At 45.9% G+C, this 25699-nt stretch overlaps 9 non-coding genes and 1 pseudogene across 9 annotated transcripts; all 10 read right to left on the reverse strand.

Moving 5' to 3' along the window:
• Nucleotides 1–1369: 1369 nt before the first annotated feature.
• On the reverse strand, nt 1370–1560 carry LOC130331114 (U2 spliceosomal RNA). The gene has a single exon (XR_008874080.1). It is a non-coding gene; the product is annotated as a U2 spliceosomal RNA (small nuclear RNA).
• A 2085-nt stretch (nt 1561–3645) lies between these two features.
• LOC130331078 (U2 spliceosomal RNA) lies at nt 3646–3836 on the reverse strand. Its single transcript, XR_008874046.1, has one exon. It is a non-coding gene; the product is annotated as a U2 spliceosomal RNA (small nuclear RNA).
• A 2086-nt stretch (nt 3837–5922) lies between these two features.
• LOC130331116 (U2 spliceosomal RNA) lies at nt 5923–6113 on the reverse strand. Its single transcript, XR_008874082.1, has one exon. It is a non-coding gene; the product is annotated as a U2 spliceosomal RNA (small nuclear RNA).
• A 2088-nt stretch (nt 6114–8201) lies between these two features.
• Nucleotides 8202–8392, reverse strand: LOC130331080 (U2 spliceosomal RNA). The gene has a single exon (XR_008874048.1). It is a non-coding gene; the product is annotated as a U2 spliceosomal RNA (small nuclear RNA).
• A 2082-nt stretch (nt 8393–10474) lies between these two features.
• LOC130331081 (U2 spliceosomal RNA) lies at nt 10475–10665 on the reverse strand. The gene has a single exon (XR_008874049.1). It is a non-coding gene; the product is annotated as a U2 spliceosomal RNA (small nuclear RNA).
• Nucleotides 10666–12753: 2088 nt separating this feature from the next.
• On the reverse strand, nt 12754–12944 carry LOC130331082 (U2 spliceosomal RNA). Its single transcript, XR_008874050.1, has one exon. It is a non-coding gene; the product is annotated as a U2 spliceosomal RNA (small nuclear RNA).
• Nucleotides 12945–15021: 2077 nt separating this feature from the next.
• On the reverse strand, nt 15022–15207 carry LOC130331126 (U2 spliceosomal RNA). Its single transcript, XR_008874090.1, has one exon. It is a non-coding gene; the product is annotated as a U2 spliceosomal RNA (small nuclear RNA).
• A 5389-nt stretch (nt 15208–20596) lies between these two features.
• LOC130331136 (U2 spliceosomal RNA) lies at nt 20597–20814 on the reverse strand (annotated as a pseudogene).
• Nucleotides 20815–22908: 2094 nt separating this feature from the next.
• On the reverse strand, nt 22909–23099 carry LOC130331083 (U2 spliceosomal RNA). Its single transcript, XR_008874051.1, has one exon. It is a non-coding gene; the product is annotated as a U2 spliceosomal RNA (small nuclear RNA).
• Nucleotides 23100–25181: 2082 nt separating this feature from the next.
• Nucleotides 25182–25372, reverse strand: LOC130331085 (U2 spliceosomal RNA). The gene has a single exon (XR_008874052.1). It is a non-coding gene; the product is annotated as a U2 spliceosomal RNA (small nuclear RNA).
• Between the last annotated feature and the right edge of the window lie 327 nt (nt 25373–25699).

Below are 25699 nucleotides of genomic sequence, written 5' to 3' on the forward strand. Positions count from 1 at the left end.
ATACACAGCAAAGGAGAGATGTTGTTTACACCTAGTGATGTCAGTGGTATTGAGTGACATCACAGCACAGTGCTAAGGCTCCTGGGCCTGGACACAGCAGCGGCTGCAATATCTCAACGGAGAATACGTTTATATATATGTGTGTGTGTGCGCGTATATATATATATATATATATATATATATATATATATATATATATTTCTCCGCCGAAATCACTTTTAAACCCATTTCCACCTTTCTTTCCCTTCTCTTCCTCTTACTTTTTTTTCACGTTTTTTTACGTTTTTCTCCTTTTCGCCTCTTTTCTGGGCGTATTATTCTTCTTTTTCTTCTTTTTTTTCGTCTAATGCATACCCCATCAGTGCAGCAATGCTTATTCAATACCGCCAGCAGATGGAGACACTGGGGGATAATTTTCTAAGGATTTATACTGATTTTTCCTGTCTGAATTTGTCGCACAGAAAGTTGCAGGCCAAATATGTGTGACATTTCTGCGACTTTAGCTTCTAGAGCATTTTTACAACATTATACATAGGTGCTGAATACATAAAAAGCGACTGTTCAGCGACAGACAAGTCGCATCGGCTGAAAGTAGGCCAGAATGTCAGTCCATGTTGGAGCAGGTTTAGATACAGTCTAAAGTATAGATCTCAAAGTCTGTGCACAGAATTTAGCAAGGGCCTCGCACCTTCTGATGCATCAGGTAGGTGCACAATAGCATAGCCTAACCCTCTGTACTTTGGTCTATATTGATGCGGGACATAGACAGCCAGCTGATGACCAATCCATTAGTGCAATGGATGGCTGGAAGCATTTGTCTTTGCCTTTGCAATACCACAGAAGCAATGCATGGTCAATGTACAGCAATGACACACCTGTGTGAACAGCCAGGAGACCCCCCCCATGTTATGTTACATAGTTACATAGTTAGTACGGTCGAAAAAAGACATATGTCCATCAAGTTCAACCAGGGAATTAAGGGGTAGGGGTGTGGCGCGATATTGGGGAAGGGATGAGATTTTATATTTCTTCATAAGCATTAATCTTATTTTGTCAATTAGGAACATTCAGCACCCACCCGCTATCAAGGCAGCTGCCTATCATGTCATGCCCTACCTGCACAGGTGTGCTGGCTACTCAAATGATCCAATTAAGGAGGCCATTTAGTCAGCAGCAGCAGAAGTCCTGTGCCTGGACGCTCCAACAGCGGCCAGACACAAGCAGAAGCAGAAGCAGCAGAAGCAGCAGCAGCACCACCTTTTGTTTTTTGGCTGCAGCAGCAGCAGCAAGGCCCACAGGGCTGGCTAGCTGGCTAGCCAGCAAGCAGGTAGCAATGAAAGTAGGAATCTTTCTTTTTAACCCTGTAAGGGGGTGGTGCACTGTACCCGAAGATACTGCCATATCGGGTCAATGCATAGGGCGACGGAAGCAAGCTTCGAAATCGGCCCCCGTTCTCAAAAATCCATTTAATATATGGTCCCCAGATAGGGGACGTATCAGATATTAAACTGATAAGAACAGATACTACACTTGATCTTAGCCAAAAGGCTGAGAAGCGATAACCGTGAAAGGGGCGGGCCCAACAAGGTCCCCTTCATGGGCACTATCACTGCTTGCTGTCAGGGAGGCTGCCAGACAATTTTCCATGCACACTCTGGGCTGGGGGGCAGTCAACCACCAGTACACACAGCAGAACCTAAACCCATACCATTATTGCTAAGCAGCAAGACAGGGGCCCATTGCACTCCCACGGGGCCTTTTTAAATGCAATCCATAACCCGGATTTGCCAGGAACCCTTCTTACTCCTCCTACTTGCATGTGACACTGGGCTTAGGATCTGCATAGGAAACACACACACAAGCACACACCTACCTTTGTTGCCTGCAGATGCCTCCTTGGCTGTCCCCAAACGGTATCAAACCAACACCCACGGGAAGCTGTAAGCATAGAGGACATGCCTGCACCCCATTGGACTTACCTGTGTGGGTTAAATCCGGGTTATTTGACAACCTATGGCGGTGATGGTTCTGCTCAGGCAGAGCAGTGCTGATGCTCCTCATAAAGCTGTCGCTGCTGTGAAGGTTCTAGGTGACATCACAAATCCCTATGGTTACATACACAACAAAGCTGGGTTGTTGTTGTTTACACTCTGCAAGGCCTGTGGAAGTGAGTGACATCATAGCACTGTAGTTCTGAGGGTTCTAGATGGATGCAACAATCTCCTGTTGCTTCTATGAAGGCCATAATAGACGACATCACCAAACAGCTCCATAGTCACATACACAGCAAAGGAGAGATGTTGTTTACACCTAGTGATGTCAGTGGTATTGAGTGACATCACAGCACAGTGCTAAGGCTCCTGGGCCTGGACACAGCAGCGGCTGCAATATCTCAACGGAGAATACGTTTATATATATGTGTGTGTGTGCGCGTATATATATATATATATATATATATATATATATATATATATATTTCTCCGCCGAAATCACTTTTAAACCCATTTCCACCTTTTTTTCCCTTCTCTTCCTCTTACTTTTTTTTCACGTTTTTTTACGTTTTTCTCCTTTTCGCCTCTTTTCTGGGCGTATTATTCTTCTTTTTCTTCTTTTTTTTCGTCTAATGCATACCCCATCAGTGCAGCAATGCTTATTCAATACCGCCAGCAGATGGAGACACTGGGGGATAATTTTCTAAGGATTTATACTGATTTTTCCTGTCTGAATTTGTCGCACAGAAAGTTGCAGGCCAAATATGTGTGACATTTCTGCGACTTTAGCTTCTAGAGCATTTTTACAACATTATACATAGGTGCTGAATACATAAAAAGCGACTGTTCAGCGACAGACAAGTCGCATCGGCTGAAAGTAGGCCAGAATGTCAGTCCATGTTGGAGCAGGTTTAGATACAGTCTAAAGTATAGATCTCAAAGTCTGTGCACAGAATTTAGCAAGGGCCTCGCACCTTCTGATGCATCAGGTAGGTGCACAATAGCATAGCCTAACCCTCTGTACTTTGGTCTATATTGATGCGGGACATAGACAGCCAGCTGATGACCAATCCATTAGTGCAATGGATGGCTGGAAGCATTTGTCTTTGCCTTTGCAATACCACAGAAGCAATGCATGGTCAATGTACAGCAATGACACACCTGTGTGAACAGCCAGGAGACCCCCCCATGTTATGTTACATAGTTACATAGTTAGTACGGTCGAAAAAAGACATATGTCCATCAAGTTCAACCAGGGAATTAAGGGGTAGGGGTGTGGCGCGATATTGGGGAAGGGATGAGATTTTATATTTCTTCATAAGCATTAATCTTATTTTGTCAATTAGGAACATTCAGCACCCACCCGCTATCAAGGCAGCTGCCTATCATGTCATGCCCTACCTGCACAGGTGTGCTGGCTACTCAAATGATCCAATTAAGGAGGCCATTTAGTCAGCAGCAGCAGAAGTCCTGTGCCTGGACGCTCCAACAGCGGCCAGACACAAGCAGAAGCAGAAGCAGCAGAAGCAGCAGCAGCACCACCTTTTGTTTTTTGGCTGCAGCAGCAGCAGCAAGGCCCACAGGGCTGGCTAGCTGGCTAGCCAGCAAGCAGGTAGCAATGAAAGTAGGAATCTTTCTTTTTAACCCTGTAAGGGGGTGGTGCACTGTACCCGAAGATACTGCCATATCGGGTCAATGCATAGGGCGACGGAAGCAAGCTTCGAAATCGGCCCCCGTTCTCAAAAATCCATTTAATATATGGTCCCCAGATAGGGGACGTATCAGATATTAAACTGATAAGAACAGATACTACACTTGATCTTAGCCAAAAGGCCGAGAAGCGATAACCGTGAAAGGGGCGGGCCCAACAAGGTCCCCTTCATGGGCACTATCACTGCTTGCTGTCAGGGAGGCTGCCAGACAATTTTCCATGCACACTCTGGGCTGGGGGGCAGTCAACCACCAGTACACACAGCAGAACCTAAACCCATACCATTATTGCTAAGCAGCAAGACAGGGGCCCATTGCACTCCCACGGGGCCTTTTTAAATGCAATCCATAACCCGGATTTGCCAGGAACCCTTCTTACTCCTCCTACTTGCATGTGACACTGGGCTTAGGATCTGCATAGGAAACACACACACAAGCACACACCTACCTTTGTTGCCTGCAGATGCCTCCTTGGCTGTCCCCAAACGGTATCAAACCAACACCCACGGGAAGCTGTAAGCATAGAGGACATGCCTGCACCCCATTGGACTTACCTGTGTGGGTTAAATCCGGGTTATTTGACAACCTATGGCGGTGATGGTTCTGCTCAGGCAGAGCAGTGCTGATGCTCCTCATAAAGCTGTCGCTGCTGTGAAGGTTCTAGGTGACATCACAAATCCCTATGGTTACATACACAACAAAGCTGGGTTGTTGTTGTTTACACTCTGCAAGGCCTGTGGAAGTGAGTGACATCATAGCACTGTAGTTCTGAGGGTTCTAGATGGATGCAACAATCTCCTGTTGCTTCTATGAAGGCCATAATAGACGACATCACCAAACAGCTCCATAGTCACATACACAGCAAAGGAGAGATGTTGTTTACACCTAGTGATGTCAGTGGTATTGAGTGACATCACAGCACAGTGCTAAGGCTCCTGGGCCTGGACACAGCAGCGGCTGCAATATCTCAACGGAGAATACGTTTATATATATGTGTGTGTGTGCGCGTATATATATATATATATATATATATATATATATATATATATATTTCTCCGCCGAAATCACTTTTAAACCCATTTCCACCTTTTTTTCCCTTCTCTTCCTCTTACTTTTTTTTCACGTTTTTTTACGTTTTTCTCCTTTTCGCCTCTTTTCTGGGCGTATTATTCTTCTTTTTCTTCTTTTTTTTCGTCTAATGCATACCCCATCAGTGCAGCAATGCTTATTCAATACCGCCAGCAGATGGAGACACTGGGGGATAATTTTCTAAGGATTTATACTGATTTTTCCTGTCTGAATTTGTCGCACAGAAAGTTGCAGGCCAAATATGTGTGACATTTCTGCGACTTTAGCTTCTAGAGCATTTTTACAACATTATACATAGGTGCTGAATACATAAAAAGCGACTGTTCAGCGACAGACAAGTCGCATCGGCTGAAAGTAGGCCAGAATGTCAGTCCATGTTGGAGCAGGTTTAGATACAGTCTAAAGTATAGATCTCAAAGTCTGTGCACAGAATTTAGCAAGGGCCTCGCACCTTCTGATGCATCAGGTAGGTGCACAATAGCATAGCCTAACCCTCTGTACTTTGGTCTATATTGATGCGGGACATAGACAGCCAGCTGATGACCAATCCATTAGTGCAATGGATGGCTGGAAGCATTTGTCTTTGCCTTTGCAATACCACAGAAGCAATGCATGGTCAATGTACAGCAATGACACACCTGTGTGAACAGCCAGGAGACCCCCCCCATGTTATGTTACATAGTTACATAGTTAGTACGGTCGAAAAAAGACATATGTCCATCAAGTTCAACCAGGGAATTAAGGGGTAGGGGTGTGGCGCGATATTGGGGAAGGGATGAGATTTTATATTTCTTCATAAGCATTAATCTTATTTTGTCAATTAGGAACATTCAGCACCCACCCGCTATCAAGGCAGCTGCCTATCATGTCATGCCCTACCTGCACAGGTGTGCTGGCTACTCAAATGATCCAATTAAGGAGGCCATTTAGTCAGCAGCAGCAGAAGTCCTGTGCCTGGACGCTCCAACAGCGGCCAGACACAAGCAGAAGCAGAAGCAGCAGAAGCAGCAGCAGCACCACCTTTTGTTTTTTGGCTGCAGCAGCAGCAGCAAGGCCCACAGGGCTGGCTAGCTGGCTAGCCAGCAAGCAGGTAGCAATGAAAGTAGGAATCTTTCTTTTTAACCCTGTAAGGGGGTGGTGCACTGTACCCGAAGATACTGCCATATCGGGTCAATGCATAGGGCGACGGAAGCAAGCTTCGAAATCGGCCCCCGTTCTCAAAAATCCATTTAATATATGGTCCCCAGATAGGGGACGTATCAGATATTAAACTGATAAGAACAGATACTACACTTGATCTTAGCCAAAAGGCTGAGAAGCGATAACCGTGAAAGGGGCGGGCCCAACAAGGTCCCCTTCATGGGCACTATCACTGCTTGCTGTCAGGGAGGCTGCCAGACAATTTTCCATGCACACTCTGGGCTGGGGGGCAGTCAACCACCAGTACACACAGCAGAACCTAAACCCATACCATTATTGCTAAGCAGCAAGACAGGGGCCCATTGCACTCCCACGGGGCCTTTTTAAATGCAATCCATAACCCGGATTTGCCAGGAACCCTTCTTACTCCTCCTACTTGCATGTGACACTGGGCTTAGGATCTGCATAGGAAACACACACACAAGCACACACCTACCTTTGTTGCCTGCAGATGCCTCCTTGGCTGTCCCCAAACGGTATCAAACCAACACCCACGGGAAGCTGTAAGCATAGAGGACATGCCTGCACCCCATTGGACTTACCTGTGTGGGTTAAATCCGGGTTATTTGACAACCTATGGCGGTGATGGTTCTGCTCAGGCAGAGCAGTGCTGATGCTCCTCATAAAGCTGTCGCTGCTGTGAAGGTTCTAGGTGACATCACAAATCCCTATGGTTACATACACAACAAAGCTGGGTTGTTGTTGTTTACACTCTGCAAGGCCTGTGGAAGTGAGTGACATCATAGCACTGTAGTTCTGAGGGTTCTAGATGGATGCAACAATCTCCTGTTGCTTCTATGAAGGCCGTAATAGACGACATCACCAAACAGCTCCATAGTCACATACACAGCAAAGGAGAGATGTTGTTTACACCTAGTGATGTCAGTGGTATTGAGTGACATCACAGCACAGTGCTAAGGCTCCTGGGCCTGGACACAGCAGCGGCTGCAATATCTCAACGGAGAATACGTTTATATATATGTGTGTGTGTGCGCGTATATATATATATATATATATATATATATATATATATATATATATTTCTCCGCCGAAATCACTTTTAAACCCATTTCCACCTTTTTTTCCCTTCTCTTCCTCTTACTTTTTTTTCACGTTTTTTTACGTTTTTCTCCTTTTCGCCTCTTTTCTGGGCGTATTATTCTTCTTTTTCTTCTTTTTTTTCGTCTAATGCATACCCCATCAGTGCAGCAATGCTTATTCAATACCGCCAGCAGATGGAGACACTGGGGGATAATTTTCTAAGGATTTATACTGATTTTTCCTGTCTGAATTTGTCGCACAGAAAGTTGCAGGCCAAATATGTGTGACATTTCTGCGACTTTAGCTTCTAGAGCATTTTTACAACATTATACATAGGTGCTGAATACATAAAAAGCGACTGTTCAGCGACAGACAAGTCGCATCGGCTGAAAGTAGGCCAGAATGTCAGTCCATGTTGGAGCAGGTTTAGATACAGTCTAAAGTATAGATCTCAAAGTCTGTGCACAGAATTTAGCAAGGGCCTCGCACCTTCTGATGCATCAGGTAGGTGCACAATAGCATAGCCTAACCCTCTGTACTTTGGTCTATATTGATGCGGGACATAGACAGCCAGCTGATGACCAATCCATTAGTGCAATGGATGGCTGGAAGCATTTGTCTTTGCCTTTGCAATACCACAGAAGCAATGCATGGTCAATGTACAGCAATGACACACCTGTGTGAACAGCCAGGAGACCCCCCCCATGTTATGTTACATAGTTACATAGTTAGTACGGTCGAAAAAAGACATATGTCCATCAAGTTCAACCAGGGAATTAAGGGGTAGGGGTGTGGCGCGATATTGGGGAAGGGATGAGATTTTATATTTCTTCATAAGCATTAATCTTATTTTGTCAATTAGGAACATTCAGCACCCACCCGCTATCAAGGCAGCTGCCTATCATGTCATGCCCTACCTGCACAGGTGTGCTGGCTACTCAAATGATCCAATTAAGGAGGCCATTTAGTCAGCAGCAGCAGAAGTCCTGTGCCTGGACGCTCCAACAGCGGCCAGACACAAGCAGAAGCAGAAGCAGCAGAAGCAGCAGCAGCACCACCTTTTGTTTTTTGGCTGCAGCAGCAGCAGCAAGGCCCACAGGGCTGGCTAGCTGGCTAGCCAGCAAGCAGGTAGCAATGAAAGTAGGAATCTTTCTTTTTAACCCTGTAAGGGGGTGGTGCACTGTACCCGAAGATACTGCCATATCGGGTCAATGCATAGGGCGACGGAAGCAAGCTTCGAAATCGGCCCCCGTTCTCAAAAATCCATTTAATATATGGTCCCCAGATAGGGGACGTATCAGATATTAAACTGATAAGAACAGATACTACACTTGATCTTAGCCAAAAGGCCGAGAAGCGATAACCGTGAAAGGGGCGGGCCCAACAAGGTCCCCTTCATGGGCACTATCACTGCTTGCTGTCAGGGAGGCTGCCAGACAATTTTCCATGCACACTCTGGGCTGGGGGGCAGTCAACCACCAGTACACACAGCAGAACCTAAACCCATACCATTATTGCTAAGCAGCAAGACAGGGGCCCATTGCACTCCCACGGGGCCTTTTTAAATGCAATCCATAACCCGGATTTGCCAGGAACCCTTCTTACTCCTCCTACTTGCATGTGACACTGGGCTTAGGATCTGCATAGGAAACACACACACAAGCACACACCTACCTTTGTTGCCTGCAGATGCCTCCTTGGCTGTCCCCAAACGGTATCAAACCAACACCCACGGGAAGCTGTAAGCATAGAGGACATGCCTGCACCCCATTGGACTTACCTGTGTGGGTTAAATCCGGGTTATTTGACAACCTATGGCGGTGATGGTTCTGCTCAGGCAGAGCAGTGCTGATGCTCCTCATAAAGCTGTCGCTGCTGTGAAGGTTCTAGGTGACATCACAAATCCCTATGGTTACATACACAACAAAGCTGGGTTGTTGTTGTTTACACTCTGCAAGGCCTGTGGAAGTGAGTGACATCATAGCACTGTAGTTCTGAGGGTTCTAGATGGATGCAACAATCTCCTGTTGCTTCTATGAAGGCCATAATAGACGACATCACCAAACAGCTCCATAGTCACATACACAGCAAAGGAGAGATGTTGTTTACACCTAGTGATGTCAGTGGTATTGAGTGACATCACAGCACAGTGCTAAGGCTCCTGGGCCTGGACACAGCAGCGGCTGCAATATCTCAACGGAGAATACGTTTATATATATGTGTGTGTGTGCGCGTATATATATATATATATATATATATATATATATATATATTTCTCCGCCGAAATCACTTTTAAACCCATTTCCACCTTTTTTTCCCTTCTCTTCCTCTTACTTTTTTTTCACGTTTTTTTACGTTTTTCTCCTTTTCGCCTCTTTTCTGGGCGTATTATTCTTCTTTTTCTTCTTTTTTTTCGTCTAATGCATACCCCATCAGTGCAGCAATGCTTATTCAATACCGCCAGCAGATGGAGACACTGGGGGATAATTTTCTAAGGATTTATACTGATTTTTCCTGTCTGAATTTGTCGCACAGAAAGTTGCAGGCCAAATATGTGTGACATTTCTGCGACTTTAGCTTCTAGAGCATTTTTACAACATTATACATAGGTGCTGAATACATAAAAAGCGACTGTTCAGCGACAGACAAGTCGCATCGGCTGAAAGTAGGCCAGAATGTCAGTCCATGTTGGAGCAGGTTTAGATACAGTCTAAAGTATAGATCTCAAAGTCTGTGCACAGAATTTAGCAAGGGCCTCGCACCTTCTGATGCATCAGGTAGGTGCACAATAGCATAGCCTAACCCTCTGTACTTTGGTCTATATTGATGCGGGACATAGACAGCCAGCTGATGACCAATCCATTAGTGCAATGGATGGCTGGAAGCATTTGTCTTTGCCTTTGCAATACCACAGAAGCAATGCATGGTCAATGTACAGCAATGACACACCTGTGTGAACAGCCAGGAGACCCCCCCCATGTTATGTTACATAGTTACATAGTTAGTACGGTCGAAAAAAGACATATGTCCATCAAGTTCAACCAGGGAATTAAGGGGTAGGGGTGTGGCGCGATATTGGGGAAGGGATGAGATTTTATATTTCTTCATAAGCATTAATCTTATTTTGTCAATTAGGAACATTCAGCACCCACCCGCTATCAAGGCAGCTGCCTATCATGTCATGCCCTACCTGCACAGGTGTGCTGGCTACTCAAATGATCCAATTAAGGAGGCCATTTAGTCAGCAGCAGCAGAAGTCCTGTGCCTGGACGCTCCAACAGCGGCCAGACACAAGCAGAAGCAGAAGCAGCAGAAGCAGCAGCAGCACCACCTTTTGTTTTTTGGCTGCAGCAGCAGCAGCAAGGCCCACAGGGCTGGCTAGCTGGCTAGCCAGCAAGCAGGTAGCAATGAAAGTAGGAATCTTTCTTTTTAACCCTGTAAGGGGGTGGTGCACTGTACCCGAAGATACTGCCATATCGGGTCAATGCATAGGGCGACGGAAGCAAGCTTCGAAATCGGCCCCCGTTCTCAAAAATCCATTTAATATATGGTCCCCAGATAGGGGACGTATCAGATATTAAACTGATAAGAACAGATACTACACTTGATCTTAGCCAAAAGGCCGAGAAGCGATAACCGTGAAAGGGGCGGGCCCAACAAGGTCCCCTTCATGGGCACTATCACTGCTTGCTGTCAGGGAGGCTGCCAGACAATTTTCCATGCACACTCTGGGCTGGGGGGCAGTCAACCACCAGTACACACAGCAGAACCTAAACCCATACCATTATTGCTAAGCAGCAAGACAGGGGCCCATTGCACTCCCACGGGGCCTTTTTAAATGCAATCCATAACCCGGATTTGCCAGGAACCCTTCTTACTCCTCCTACTTGCATGTGACACTGGGCTTAGGATCTGCATAGGAAACACACACACAAGCACACACCTACCTTTGTTGCCTGCAGATGCCTCCTTGGCTGTCCCCAAACGGTATCAAACCAACACCCACGGGAAGCTGTAAGCATAGAGGACATGCCTGCACCCCATTGGACTTACCTGTGTGGGTTAAATCCGGGTTATTTGACAACCTATGGCGGTGATGGTTCTGCTCAGGCAGAGCAGTGCTGATGCTCCTCATAAAGCTGTCGCTGCTGTGAAGGTTCTAGGTGACATCACAAATCCCTATGGTTACATACACAACAAAGCTGGGTTGTTGTTGTTTACACTCTGCAAGGCCTGTGGAAGTGAGTGACATCATAGCACTGTAGTTCTGAGGGTTCTAGATGGATGCAACAATCTCCTGTTGCTTCTATGAAGGCCATAATAGACGACATCACCAAACAGCTCCATAGTCACATACACAGCAAAGGAGAGATGTTGTTTACACCTAGTGATGTCAGTGGTATTGAGTGACATCACAGCACAGTGCTAAGGCTCCTGGGCCTGGACACAGCAGCGGCTGCAATATCTCAACGGAGAATACGTTTATATATATGTGTGTGTGTGCGCGTATATATATATATATATATATATATATATATATATATATATATATTTCTCCGCCGAAATCACTTTTAAACCCATTTCCACCTTTTTTTCCCTTCTCTTCCTCTTACTTTTTTTTCAAGTTTTTTTACGTTTTTCTCCTTTTCGCCTCTTTTCTGGGCGTATTATTCTTCTTTTTCTTCTTTTTTTTCGTCTAATGCATACCCCATCAGTGCAGCAATGCTTATTCAATACCGCCAGCAGATGGAGACACTGGGGGATAATTTTCTAAGGATTTATACTGATTTTTCCTGTCTGAATTTGTCGCACAGAAAGTTGCAGGCCAAATATGTGTGACATTTCTGCGACTTTAGCTTCTAGAGCATTTTTACAACATTATACATAGGTGCTGAATACATAAAAAGCGACTGTTCAGCGACAGACAAGTCGCATCGGCTGAAAGTAGGCCAGAATGTCAGTCCATGTTGGAGCAGGTTTAGATACAGTCTAAAGTATAGATCTCAAAGTCTGTGCACAGAATTTAGCAAGGGCCTCGCACCTTCTGATGCATCAGGTAGGTGCACAATAGCATAGCCTAACCCTCTGTACTTTGGTCTATATTGATGCGGGACATAGACAGCCAGCTGATGACCAATCCATTAGTGCAATGGATGGCTGGAAGCATTTGTCTTTGCCTTTGCAATACCACAGAAGCAATGCATGGTCAATGTACAGCAATGACACACCTGTGTGAACAGCCAGGAGACCCCCCCCATGTTATGTTACATAGTTACATAGTTAGTACGGTCGAAAAAAGACATATGTCCATCAAGTTCAACCAGGGAATTAAGGGGTAGGGGTGTGGCGCGATATTGGGGAAGGGATGAGATTTTATATTTCTTCATAAGCATTAATCTTATTTTGTCAATTAGGAACATTCAGCACCCACCCGCTATCAAGGCAGCTGCCTATCATGTCATGCCCTACCTGCACAGGTGTGCTGGCTACTCAAATGATCCAATTAAGGAGGCCATTTAGTCAGCAGCAGCAGAAGTCCTGTGCCTGGACGCTCCAACAGCGGCCAGACACAAGCAGAAGCAGAAGCAGCAGAAGCAGCAGCAGCACCACCTTTTGTTTTTTGGCTGCAGCAGCAGCAGCAAGGCCCACAGGGCTGGCTAGCTGGCTAGCCAGCAAGCAGGTAGCAATGAAAGTAGGAATCTTTCTTTTTAACCCTGTAAGGGGGTGGTGCACTGTACCCGAAGATACTGCCATATCGGGTCAATGCATAGGGCGACGGAAGCAAGCTTCGAAATCGGCCCCCGTTCTCAAAAATCCATTTAATATATGGTCCCCAGATAGGGGACGTATCAGATATTAAACTGATAAGAACAGATACTACACTTGATCTTAGCCAAAAGGCCGAGAAGCGATAACCGTGAAAGGGGCGGGCCCAACAAGGTCCCCTTCATGGGCACTATCACTGCTTGCTGTCAGGGAGGCTGCCAGACAATTTTCCATGCACACTCTGGGCTGGGGGGCAGTCAACCACCAGTACACACAGCAGAACCTAAACCCATACCATTATTGCTAAGCAGCAAGACAGGGGCCCATTGCACTCCCACGGGGCCTTTTTAAATGCAATCCATAACCCGGATTTGCCAGGAACCCTTCTTACTCCTCCTACTTGCATGTGACACTGGGCTTAGGATCTGCATAGGAAACACACACACAAGCACACACCTACCTTTGTTGCCTGCAGATGCCTCCTTGGCTGTCCCCAAACGGTATCAAACCAACACCCACGGGAAGCTGTAAGCATAGAGGACATGCCTGCACCCCATTGGACTTACCTGTGTGGGTTAAATCCGGGTTATTTGACAACCTATGGCGGTGATGGTTCTGCTCAGGCAGAGCAGTGCTGATGCTCCTCATAAAGCTGTCGCTGCTGTGAAGGTTCTAGGTGACATCACAAATCCCTATGGTTACATACACAACAAAGCTGGGTTGTTGTTGTTTACACTCTGCAAGGCCTGTGGAAGTGAGTGACATCATAGCACTGTAGTTCTGAGGGTTCTAGATGGATGCAACAATCTCCTGTTGCTTCTATGAAGGCCATAATAGACGACATCACCAAACAGCTCCATAGTCACATACACAGCAAAGGAGAGATGTTGTTTACACCTAGTGATGTCAGTGGTATTGAGTGACATCACAGCACAGTGCTAAGGCTCCTGGGCCTGGACACAGCAGCGGCTGCAATATCTCAACGGAGAATACGTTTATATATATGTGTGTGTGTGCGCGTATATATATATATATATATATATATATATATATATATATTTCTCCGCCGAAATCACTTTTAAACCCATTTCCACCTTTTTTTCCCTTCTCTTCCTCTTACTTTTTTTTCACGTTTTTTTACGTTTTTCTCCTTTTCGCCTCTTTTCTGGGCGTATTATTCTTCTTTTTCTTCTTTTTTTTCGTCTAATGCATACCCCATCAGTGCAGCAATGCTTATTCAATACCGCCAGCAGATGGAGACACTGGGGGATAATTTTCTAAGGATTTATACTGATTTTTCCTGTCTGAATTTGTCGCACAGAAAGTTGCAGGCCAAATATGTGTGACATTTCTGCGACTTTAGCTTCTAGAGCATTTTTACAACATTATACATAGGTGCTGAATACATAAAAAGCGACTGTTCAGCGACAGACAAGTCGCATCGGCTGAAAGTAGGCCAGAATGTCAGTCCATGTTGGAGCAGGTTTAGATACAGTCTAAAGTATAGATCTCAAAGTCTGTGCACAGAATTTAGCAAGGGCCTCGCACCTTCTGATGCATCAGGTAGGTGCACAATAGCATAGCCTAACCCTCTGTACTTTGGTCTATATTGATGCGGGACATAGACAGCCAGCTGATGACCAATCCATTAGTGCAATGGATGGCTGGAAGCATTTGTCTTTGCCTTTGCAATACCACAGAAGCAATGCATGGTCAATGTACAGCAATGACACACCTGTGTGAACAGCCAGGAGACCCCCCCCCATGTTATGTTACATAGTTACATAGTTAGTACGGTCGAAAAAAGACATATGTCCATCAAGTTCAACCAGGGAATTAAGGGGTAGGGGTGTGGCGCGATATTGGGGAAGGGATGAGATTTTATATTTCTTCATAAGCATTAATCTTATTTTGTCAATTAGGAACATTCAGCACCCACCCGCTATCAAGGCAGCTGCCTATCATGTCATGCCCTACCTGCACAGGTGTGCTGGCTACTCAAATGATCCAATTAAGGAGGCCATTTAGTCAGCAGCAGCAGAAGTCCTGTGCCTGGACGCTCCAACAGCGGCCAGACACAAGCAGAAGCAGAAGCAGCAGAAGCAGCAGCAGCACCACCTTTTGTTTTTTGGCTGCAGCAGCAAGGCCCACAGGGCTGGCTAGCTGGCTAGCCAGCAAGCAGGTAGCAATGAAAGTAGGAATCTTTCTTTTTAACCCTGTAAGGGGGTGGTGCACTGTACCCGAAGATACTGCCATATCGGGTCAATGCATAGGGCGACGGAAGCAAGCTTCGAAATCGGCCCCCGTTCTCAAAAATCCATTTAATATATGGTCCCCAGATAGGGGACGTATCAGATATTAAACTGATAAGAACAGATAAGGTTTCAACAAAATTTTATTGAATAAATAAGAAACCATACAGAATTTAAAATGCAAAATAATAAAAGGTTCACAAAAGTTTTAAAATACAAATAATAAAACCAGTAATAAAAGGAGAAAAAATAGAAATGGCAGGATAAAACATTATACAAATGTCATAAAAACTGATTATATTGTTATTTCGTTCCATAGAGGCAGACACCACATGGATGCTGCCTCGCTGGCCCCCAACTGTTTCTTGTCTCTTAGGTAATAGATGTACATCTCACTCAGGGCCAGCTTTATACAGTTTTTAACATCAATAAAATCATGTTTAAAAAGTAAGATGTTCCTAACTTTCCAGATGGCATTTTTAAAACAATTAATAATCATCCAGCAGATCATCTGCTGTTTAAAATTGGGGCAGTTAAAAAGACCGTAAAAGACACATTCGTGATTAAAATCTTTTAGGCCGCAGGCCCACTTCAAAAGTGGGCCTACCTTCCTCCAAAGCTCCCGTGCAAAAGGGCAGTTCCAAAATATGTGCAGCACCGTTTCGTCCACTCCGCAGCCATCTCTCGGGCACTTGGCTCTCGCCACCAGTCCTCGCCTGTGCTGGAACTCACGAGTAGGGAGACACTGGTGGACGATTGCCCAGGCAAGATCCCTGTGTACATTCGCCAGAAACTTCCCGTACACGTTCCGCCATACCTTTTTGGATCTTGCCTGTGTGAAATTGGACACTGCCAGGGTAACCTCACTCCGCCTGAGGACCTTTGATACCTTTCTCTGGTCCCCCAGTATGTCAGGCTCCAAATCTTGGAGACCTAGGAGCCTGACTGTCTTTTCCAACATCACATAATGTTTTGGGGGACACAGAAGCACCGGAGCGTTCAGAGGGATGCGCAACCATCTTTTAAAAACCATGCCCGCAGCGTACCTTAAAAAGCAGCTAAAAATGCCATCGGATTTAATAATTTTAAAACAGAAACAGAAATACTTTATGTAAAAGAAAGTAAAAAGGTTAGGAACATCTTTCCCGCCATTATCTTTACTTTTGTACATAAAATCACGCTTTAATTTCTCCATTTTTGAACCCCATAAAAAAGTAAAAACAATTCTAGTTACTTTTTTAATGTATAAAATAGATGGAGGAAATACCATGGCAATGTATAGCATAATAGGGAGTAAAACCATCTTTATTATTAAAATCTTCCCCTCCATGGTAAGGTTTCTAAGATTCCACATTAAAATCTTCTTCTCCATCTTAGCTATAGCTGAATCCCAGTTAGGGCTCCCATCATTGACCTGGTTAAAAACAATACCTAAAACTTTAATTTGATCCTGTTGCATTGTGACTCCTGGGGTGATGGATGAATCCCAGGAGCCAATATAAAAACAGTCACATTTATCTGTGTTTAGCTTAAAACCAGAGACCTCGCAGAAATAGCTGGTGTTCCTCAATGCCCCCCTCATGGATGGAGAGTCCGGGCACAGTATGGTGACATCATCCATGTACCCCAACACCTTTAGATGGGTCCCTCCTCCACCAGGTATCGGTACGCCTCTTACTACCCGGTCTTTTCTGAGGAGGGCCATCAGTGGTTCGATTGCGCAAATAAAAAGGAGTGGGGACAGGGGGCAGCCCTGTTTGACACCTGATAAAAGAGGAACACCGCTGGTTAAAAAGCCATTAACAGAGACTTGACTAAAACAGGATCGGTATAAAAGCATGATTCGGCTTAAAATCGTTTCAGGCACTGCCATCTTTTTAAGAACTAAAAACAGGTATTCATGGGAGACCCTATCAAAGGCTTTTTCAAAGTCTAAGGATAAAATTGCTACAGTTTGATTTCTATCCTTAAAATACCATAAAACATCTCTTAAAATATTTAGGGATTCAGCTATAGACCTTCCAGGTACCCCACAAACCTGATTTGGGTGAATTAATTTATGAATAAAAGGTTTAAAACGGACAGCTAATAACTTGGCTAAAACTTTATAATCGACATTTAAAAGTGTGATGGGGCGCCAATTTTTTAGCATATCCTTTTCACCCTTTTTAAAAAGTAATGATACAATCCCCCTCCTCCAGGAAGGGGGAAGTTCATTAACAATAAAAGTTTCTTTATACAATAAAACCATATCATCCTTTAAAATATCCCAAAAAGCTAAATAAAATTCGATGGGTAAACCATCTTCCCCAGGGGCCTTCCCACTAGAAAAACTTTTAAAAACAAATAAAAGTTCATCTAAGTTAAGATCACGGGATAAAACCTCCTGGTCTAAAACATCTAGCTTAAAATCAAGGGAATTAAGAACATGTTCTAAAAAGGATGGATTAAGATCTTTCTTATTAAAAAGAAGCTGGTAGAAGTTAAAAACTGCATCTAACATGCCTTTTGGAGTGGATTCACCCTCAAGGTTTTGGATGATATCCCTCCTATTCATCACTTTTTTAAAAAAGAAACGGGAACATTTCTCGCCCTCCTCCAGGTGCTGCACATGCGAGTTAAAAATGATTTGTTTCCCTTTCTTTTCTATGGCATGTTTTATTTCAGTTTTAAGGTTTAAAATATCATTTTCTACATCCATACCAGCTTCTTTCAATTTAAAAAGTACATTTAAACGCATGTTAAGAACATAAAACCACTGTTTTTCCATTTTTGCCTTCTTCTTACCTGCTTTGATAAAAAAAAATCTGATTTTAGATTTGGTGCCCTCCCACCAGTGCAGCATAGGCTCGTGGGGTTTTCTTTGTGATTGCCAGCACTGGTAGGTCCGCACAAACTCCTCTTTTATCTCAGGGTCCTCTAGGAGTGTGGTGTTTAATCTCCAGAGGCCCCTTTTTGCTTTTTGCTCCCCCTCTAGCTCCAGGCCCACCAAGAGGAGCTTATGATCAGAGAAGATATTCTGCTCGAGCGTGCATTTCAGGGGTTTAAAAGCTCTAGAGGAAAAAATAAAATCGATTCTGGAGCTCACTCTTCCATTGGACCATGTGGCGCCCGGGTCCTCCGGCAAGAGATCCTTCCAGCAATCTTTCAAATTAAAATCATCAATAAAATTTTTAAGCAGGTAAGAAGTGCGGTCTTTACGATTAATATCCCCACCCTGCCGGTGTTCCCCATCACGTATGCAGTTAAAATCACCTCCCACCAGCAGGGGGGAAGACCCAACACAAAACAGTGGTAAAATTTCAAATAGTTCTGCCCGCTCCTGTTTATCAGGAGGGGCATACACATTTAAAACACGAATTAAAAGTCCATTAAAATATAGATGAATTAAAAGAGCTCTGCCAGGCACAATCTCAGTTACTGTATGAATAGAAAAGGACTGGCCTCGGCAGAGCAGCCCAACACCCACAGAACGACAGTCATTTGAACCGGACCATATGGATGGGCCCAGCTTCCAGTCTTCTTTTAAGTCTTTATAGTCCATTTTACTAGGGATTCCACATTCTTGTAGCAGGCAAAGGTCAAAGTCACATGTCTCTAGATAAGAAAATAAAGCAGCCCTGCGATCAGGGCTCTTTAAGGACCTCACATTGAGTGAGGCAATTTTTACAGGGATAGGCATAGTTTATTGAGAGTCCGTGCTTGGAGAATCAAAGTCAATAATAAGCTGCGTACCGTCATCCCCCGCCTGCGGGGTCATCAGCTCCTTAATGTTCTGAGGGTCGGAGCTTGAGATCGATGATGCCCCGACCCTGAGCTCGCTCTCGTCCGAACTACGGCACGCCGCTTTCCTTTGAATGTCTTCCTCTTCTTCTTCTCTTTGTCTTTTAAATGTCATACTGCTGTCCATATCCTCTGTGTTGCTCTCACTCGATGTAATCTCTGGCCCCCGGCTGATGGATCTGCGTCTTCTTTCATCTTTTGACGACTGGAACTGCTGCACAGGGGCCTGTGAGGCCTCTTTTCCGGAACCTTTGCCGCTACCTTGGGAAGTTTTCATCGCTTGTTCCCCAGCAAGCGTTGCTGAGGACTGTTGCTCCAACTTCCCCATCGATCGACGATGGCCAGTTTTACCCACCGGGTCCACTGCTGGCGGGGCAGCAAACCCTGGTTTGGCGCCACTTGTCTTCTTGGCCCTGTCCTGTATAGGCGGAGTAACAGGACCGGGCTCAGACCTGGCCACCTGGCTCCCCTTCCGGCGGGCTTTCACCGGGGCCTCTTCGTCCGGAGCAGGGCGACCCTGGGCCAAGCCAGTACCTGGCTTATGCTGCAATTTTGGGTCCACCTCCGCCCCCACCGAGGCCCGTCGGCTGCCACCCGCCACAGGTGAGCCCCCTTCAGAAGTTTCGGCGGGCTCTTGAGCCAGGTAGGAAGTCGATCGACGTCTTTCAATTTCCCGGGCAGTAAACTCGATCACCCGCCCGGGCTTCGTGGAATCCCCATGGCCTCCCCCTAGCACTACCACCGGTGGGCCCCCCGATGGAGCACCAGAGGTCTTGGGCCTGGACCCATCAGTCCCTGCCATCTGGGGTTTGGGCATCTTAAAAAAGGACGTCTTTTGTCCTGTCCCCTCTTTGGGTGGGCCCAGCCTTGACCCACCCATCGTAGTTTTTGCTTTATGGGGACAGGAATTAAAATCGTGATTTTCCTCTCCGCAGAGGTTGCACCTTATCGTATGGCTACATCTTGAGGCTATGTGACCTTCTTGGCCACACCTATTGCAGCGAATCACACGCTCCGCGCCGCAGGTCTCCTGGGTGTGGCCAAACCTCAAGCAATTTCGGCAATACATAGGCATTTGAGGATAGAACAGGAAGCCCCGAACTCTCCCGATGGCAAAATTTGGGGGCGGATGGCAAAGACCCCCAATACCACCGGGATCCTTACGGAGCTTGACCCAGAACTTCCTCTTGCCGTTCCAGAACCGCACGGAGTTCAATATTTTGTTTGCGAATCGCACCTCTTCGCAGTATCGCCGAAGAAAAGTGGCTATATCCTCCGTGGTCACATGAGGGCTGTGCATAGCCACCACCAACGGTATATGTTCCTCACCATAGAGGAACTGGAACGAAAGACCGTCGAGTCGATCGTCCCTCTGGTCCGCACCAGACAAGGTTGCATAGATGTTATCGCAACACGCCGTGGCCGTGAAGGTGACGGTATACAGGCCACGGCTTTCCTGGTCATTTAGACACAGGATGTCCTCCCTATTGAGGCGGAAGTAGTCAAGAAGAATCACCTCCGCAATGAAGCGGAGGTTCTTCAACTGACGATGGCTCTCCGACACCTCTATGCGGATGGTATTTTGCATCGACATTTCCCCAGAGGGGAAAGCCCAGGAGAACGGCATCTTCCACACCCAGGGACTAAGCCCCTTCCCCAATAGCAGCAGGGGCTCGGAATCCCGCTATAAAAGCGGAACCCTTACCCAAGGCAGAGGTCGGGGGTACCCTAGGTGCTTCCGAAGCTACAGGTAACGCTCAACGTACCGAAAATGCCTTCTGAGACACAAGGTCCCAGAGACAGGGGGATCGCAACCCGTTGTCTGTGGACTAAGCCCGCTCCCCAATAGCAGCAAGGGGGTGAAGTCCCTCCGTAAGGAGAGACAATCCCCCAAGGCCGAGAAGCGGGGTACCACAGACACCTTCCGACCAGACCAAATGCAGATACTACACTTGATCTTAGCCAAAAGGCCGAGAAGCGATAACCGTGAAAGGGGCGGGCCCAACAAGGTCCCCTTCATGGGCACTATCACTGCTTGCTGTCAGGGAGGCTGCCAGACAATTTTCCATGCACACTCTGGGCTGGGGGGCAGTCAACCACCAGTACACACAGCAGAACCTAAACCCATACCATTATTGCTAAGCAGCAAGACAGGGGCCCATTGCACTCCCACGGGGCCTTTTTAAATGCAATCCATAACCCGGATTTGCCAGGAACCCTTCTTACTCCTCCTACTTGCATGTGACACTGGGCTTAGGATCTGCATAGGAAACACACACACAAGCACACACCTACCTTTGTTGCCTGCAGATGCCTCCTTGGCTGTCCCCAAACGGTATCAAACCAACACCCACGGGAAGCTGTAAGCATAGAGGACATGCCTGCACCCCATTGGACTTACCTGTGTGGGTTAAATCCGGGTTATTTGACAACCTATGGCGGTGATGGTTCTGCTCAGGCAGAGCAGTGCTGATGCTCCTCATAAAGCTGTCGCTGCTGTGAAGGTTCTAGGTGACATCACAAATCCCTATGGTTACATACACAACAAAGCTGGGTTGTTGTTGTTTACACTCTGCAAGGCCTGTGGAAGTGAGTGACATCATAGCACTGTAGTTCTGAGGGTTCTAGATGGATGCAACAATCTCCTGTTGCTTCTATGAAGGCCATAATAGACGACATCACCAAACAGCTCCATAGTCACATACACAGCAAAGGAGAGATGTTGTTTACACCTAGTGATGTCAGTGGTATTGAGTGACATCACAGCACAGTGCTAAGGCTCCTGGGCCTGGACACAGCAGCGGCTGCAATATCTCAACGGAGAATACGTTTATATATATGTGTGTGTGTGCGCGTATATATATATATATATATATATATATATATATATATATATATATATATATTTCTCCGCCGAAATCACTTTTAAACCCATTTCCACCTTTTTTTCCCTTCTCTTCCTCTTACTTTTTTTTCAAGTTTTTTTACGTTTTTCTCCTTTTCGCCTCTTTTCTGGGCGTATTATTCTTCTTTTTCTTCTTTTTTTTCGTCTAATGCATACCCCATCAGTGCAGCAATGCTTATTCAATACCGCCAGCAGATGGAGACACTGGGGGATAATTTTCTAAGGATTTATACTGATTTTTCCTGTCTGAATTTGTCGCACAGAAAGTTGCAGGCCAAATATGTGTGACATTTCTGCGACTTTAGCTTCTAGAGCATTTTTACAACATTATACATAGGTGCTGAATACATAAAAAGCGACTGTTCAGCGACAGACAAGTCGCATCGGCTGAAAGTAGGCCAGAATGTCAGTCCATGTTGGAGCAGGTTTAGATACAGTCTAAAGTATAGATCTCAAAGTCTGTGCACAGAATTTAGCAAGGGCCTCGCACCTTCTGATGCATCAGGTAGGTGCACAATAGCATAGCCTAACCCTCTGTACTTTGGTCTATATTGATGCGGGACATAGACAGCCAGCTGATGACCAATCCATTAGTGCAATGGATGGCTGGAAGCATTTGTCTTTGCCTTTGCAATACCACAGAAGCAATGCATGGTCAATGTACAGCAATGACACACCTGTGTGAACAGCCAGGAGACCCCCCCCATGTTATGTTACATAGTTACATAGTTAGTACGGTCGAAAAAAGACATATGTCCATCAAGTTCAACCAGGGAATTAAGGGGTAGGGGTGTGGCGCGATATTGGGGAAGGGATGAGATTTTATATTTCTTCATAAGCATTAATCTTATTTTGTCAATTAGGAACATTCAGCACCCACCCGCTATCAAGGCAGCTGCCTATCATGTCATGCCCTACCTGCACAGGTGTGCTGGCTACTCAAATGATCCAATTAAGGAGGCCATTTAGTCAGCAGCAGCAGAAGTCCTGTGCCTGGACGCTCCAACAGCGGCCAGACACAAGCAGAAGCAGAAGCAGCAGAAGCAGCAGCAGCACCACCTTTTGTTTTTTGGCTGCAGCAGCAGCAGCAAGGCCCACAGGGCTGGCTAGCTGGCTAGCCAGCAAGCAGGTAGCAATGAAAGTAGGAATCTTTCTTTTTAACCCTGTAAGGGGGTGGTGCACTGTACCCGAAGATACTGCCATATCGGGTCAATGCATAGGGCGACGGAAGCAAGCTTCGAAATCGGCCCCCGTTCTCAAAAATCCATTTAATATATGGTCCCCAGATAGGGGACGTATCAGATATTAAACTGATAAGAACAGATACTACACTTGATCTTAGCCAAAAGGCCGAGAAGCGATAACCGTGAAAGGGGCGGGCCCAACAAGGTCCCCTTCATGGGCACTATCACTGCTTGCTGTCAGGGAGGCTGCCAGACAATTTTCCATGCACACTCTGGGCTGGGGGGCAGTCAACCACCAGTACACACAGCAGAACCTAAACCCATACCATTATTGCTAAGCAGCAAGACAGGGGCCCATTGCACTCCCACGGGGCCTTTTTAAATGCAATCCATAACCCGGATTTGCCAGGAACCCTTCTTACTCCTCCTACTTGCATGTGACACTGGGCTTAGGATCTGCATAGGAAACACACACACAAGCACACACCTACCTTTGTTGCCTGCAGATGCCTCCTTGGCTGTCCCCAAACGGTATCAAACCAACACCCACGGGAAGCTGTAAGCATAGAGGACATGCCTGCACCCCATTGGACTTACCTGTGTGGGTTAAATCCGGGTTATTTGACAACCTATGGCGGTGATGGTTCTGCTCAGGCAGAGCAGTGCTGATGCTCCTCATAAAGCTGTCGCTGCTGTGAAGGTTCTAGGTGACATCACAAATCCCTATGGTTACATACACAACAAAGCTGGGTTGTTGTTGTTTACACTCTGCAAGGCCTGTGGAAGTGAGTGACATCATAGCACTGTAGTTCTGAGGGTTCTAGATGGATGCAACAATCTCCTGTTGCTTCTATGAAGGCCATAATAGACGACATCACCAAACAGCTCCATAGTCACATACACAGCAAAGGAGAGATGTTGTTTACACCTAGTGATGTCAGTGGTATTGAGTGACATCACAGCACAGTGCTAAGGCTCCTGGGCCTGGACACAGCAGCGGCTGCAATATCTCAACGGAGAATACGTTTATATATATGTGTGTGTGTGCGCGTATATATATATATATATATATATATATATATATATATATATATATTTCTCCGCCGAAATCACTTTTAAACCCATTTCCACCTTTTTTTCCCTTCTCTTCCTCTTACTTTTTTTTCACGTTTTTTTACGTTTTTCTCCTTTTCGCCTCTTTTCTGGGCGTATTATTCTTCTTTTTCTTCTTTTTTTTCGTCTAATGCATACCCCATCAGTGCAGCAATGCTTATTCAATACCGCCAGCAGATGGAGACACTGGGGGATAATTTTCTAAGGATTTATACTGATTTTTCCTGTCTGAATTTGTCGCACAGAAAGTTGCAGGCCAAATATGTGTGACATTTCTGCGACTTTAGCTTCTAGAGCATTTTTACAACATTATACATAGGTGCTGAATACATAAAAAGCGACTGTTCAGCGACAGACAAGTCGCATCGGCTGAAAGTAGGCCAGAATGTCAGTCCATGTTGGAGCAGGTTTAGATACAGTCTAAAGTATAGATCTCAAAGTCTGTGCACAGAATTTAGCAAGGGCCTCGCACCTTCTGATGCATCAGGTAGGTGCACAATAGCATAGCCTAACCCTCTGTACTTTGGTCTATATTGATGCGGGACATAGACAGCCAGCTGATGACCAATCCATTAGTGCAATGGATGGCTGGAAGCATTTGTCTTTGCCTTTGCAATACCACAGAAGCAATGCATGGTCAATGTACAGCAATGACACACCTGTGTGAACAGCCAGGAGACCCCCCCCATGTTATGTTACATAGTTACATAGTTAGTACGGTCGAAAAAAGACATATGTCCATCAAGTTCAACCAGGGAATTAAGGGGTAGGGGTGTGGCGCGATATTGGGGAAGGGATGAGATTTTATATTTCTTCATAAGCATTAATCTTATTTTGTCAATTAGGAACATTCAGCACCCACCCGCTATCAAGGCAGCTGCCTATCATGTCATGCCCTACCTGCACAGGTGTGCTGGCTACTCAAATGATCCAATTAAGGAGGCCATTTAGTCAGCAGCAGCAGAAGTCCTGTGCCTGGACGCTCCAACAGCGGCCAGACACAAGCAGAAGCAGAAGCAGCAGAAGCAGCAGCAGCACCACCTTTTGTTTTTTGGCTGCAGCAGCAAGGCCCACAGGGCTGGCTAGCTGGCTAGCCAGCAAGCAGGTAGCAATGAAAGTAGGAATCTTTCTTTTTAACCCTGTAAGGGGGTGGTGCACTGTACCCGAAGATACTGCCATATCGGGTCAATGCATAGGGCGACGGAAGCAAGCTTCGAAATCGGCCCCCGTTCTCAAAAATCCATTTAATATATGGTCCCCAGATAGGGGACGTATCAGATATTAAACTGATAAGAACAGATACTACACTTGATCTTAGCCAAAAGGCCGAGAAGCGATAACCGTGAAAGGGGCGGGCCCAACAAGGTCCCCTTCATGGGCACTATCACTGCTTGCTGTCAGGGAGGCTGCCAGACAATTTTCCATGCACACTCTGGGCTGGGGGGCAGTCAACCACCAGTACACACAGCAGAACCTAAACCCATACCATTATTGCTAAGCAGCAAGACAGGGGCCCATTGCACTCCCACGGGGCCTTTTTAAATGCAATCCATAACCCGGATTTGCCAGGAACCCTTCTTACTCCTCCTACTTGCATGTGACACTGGGCTTAGGATCTGCATAGGAAACACACACACAAGCACACACCTACCTTTGTTGCCTGCA

Source organism: Hyla sarda, unplaced genomic scaffold (genome assembly GCF_029499605.1).
Source record: "Hyla sarda isolate aHylSar1 unplaced genomic scaffold, aHylSar1.hap1 scaffold_346, whole genome shotgun sequence".
Classification (NCBI taxonomy): domain Eukaryota; kingdom Metazoa; phylum Chordata; class Amphibia; order Anura; family Hylidae; genus Hyla; species Hyla sarda.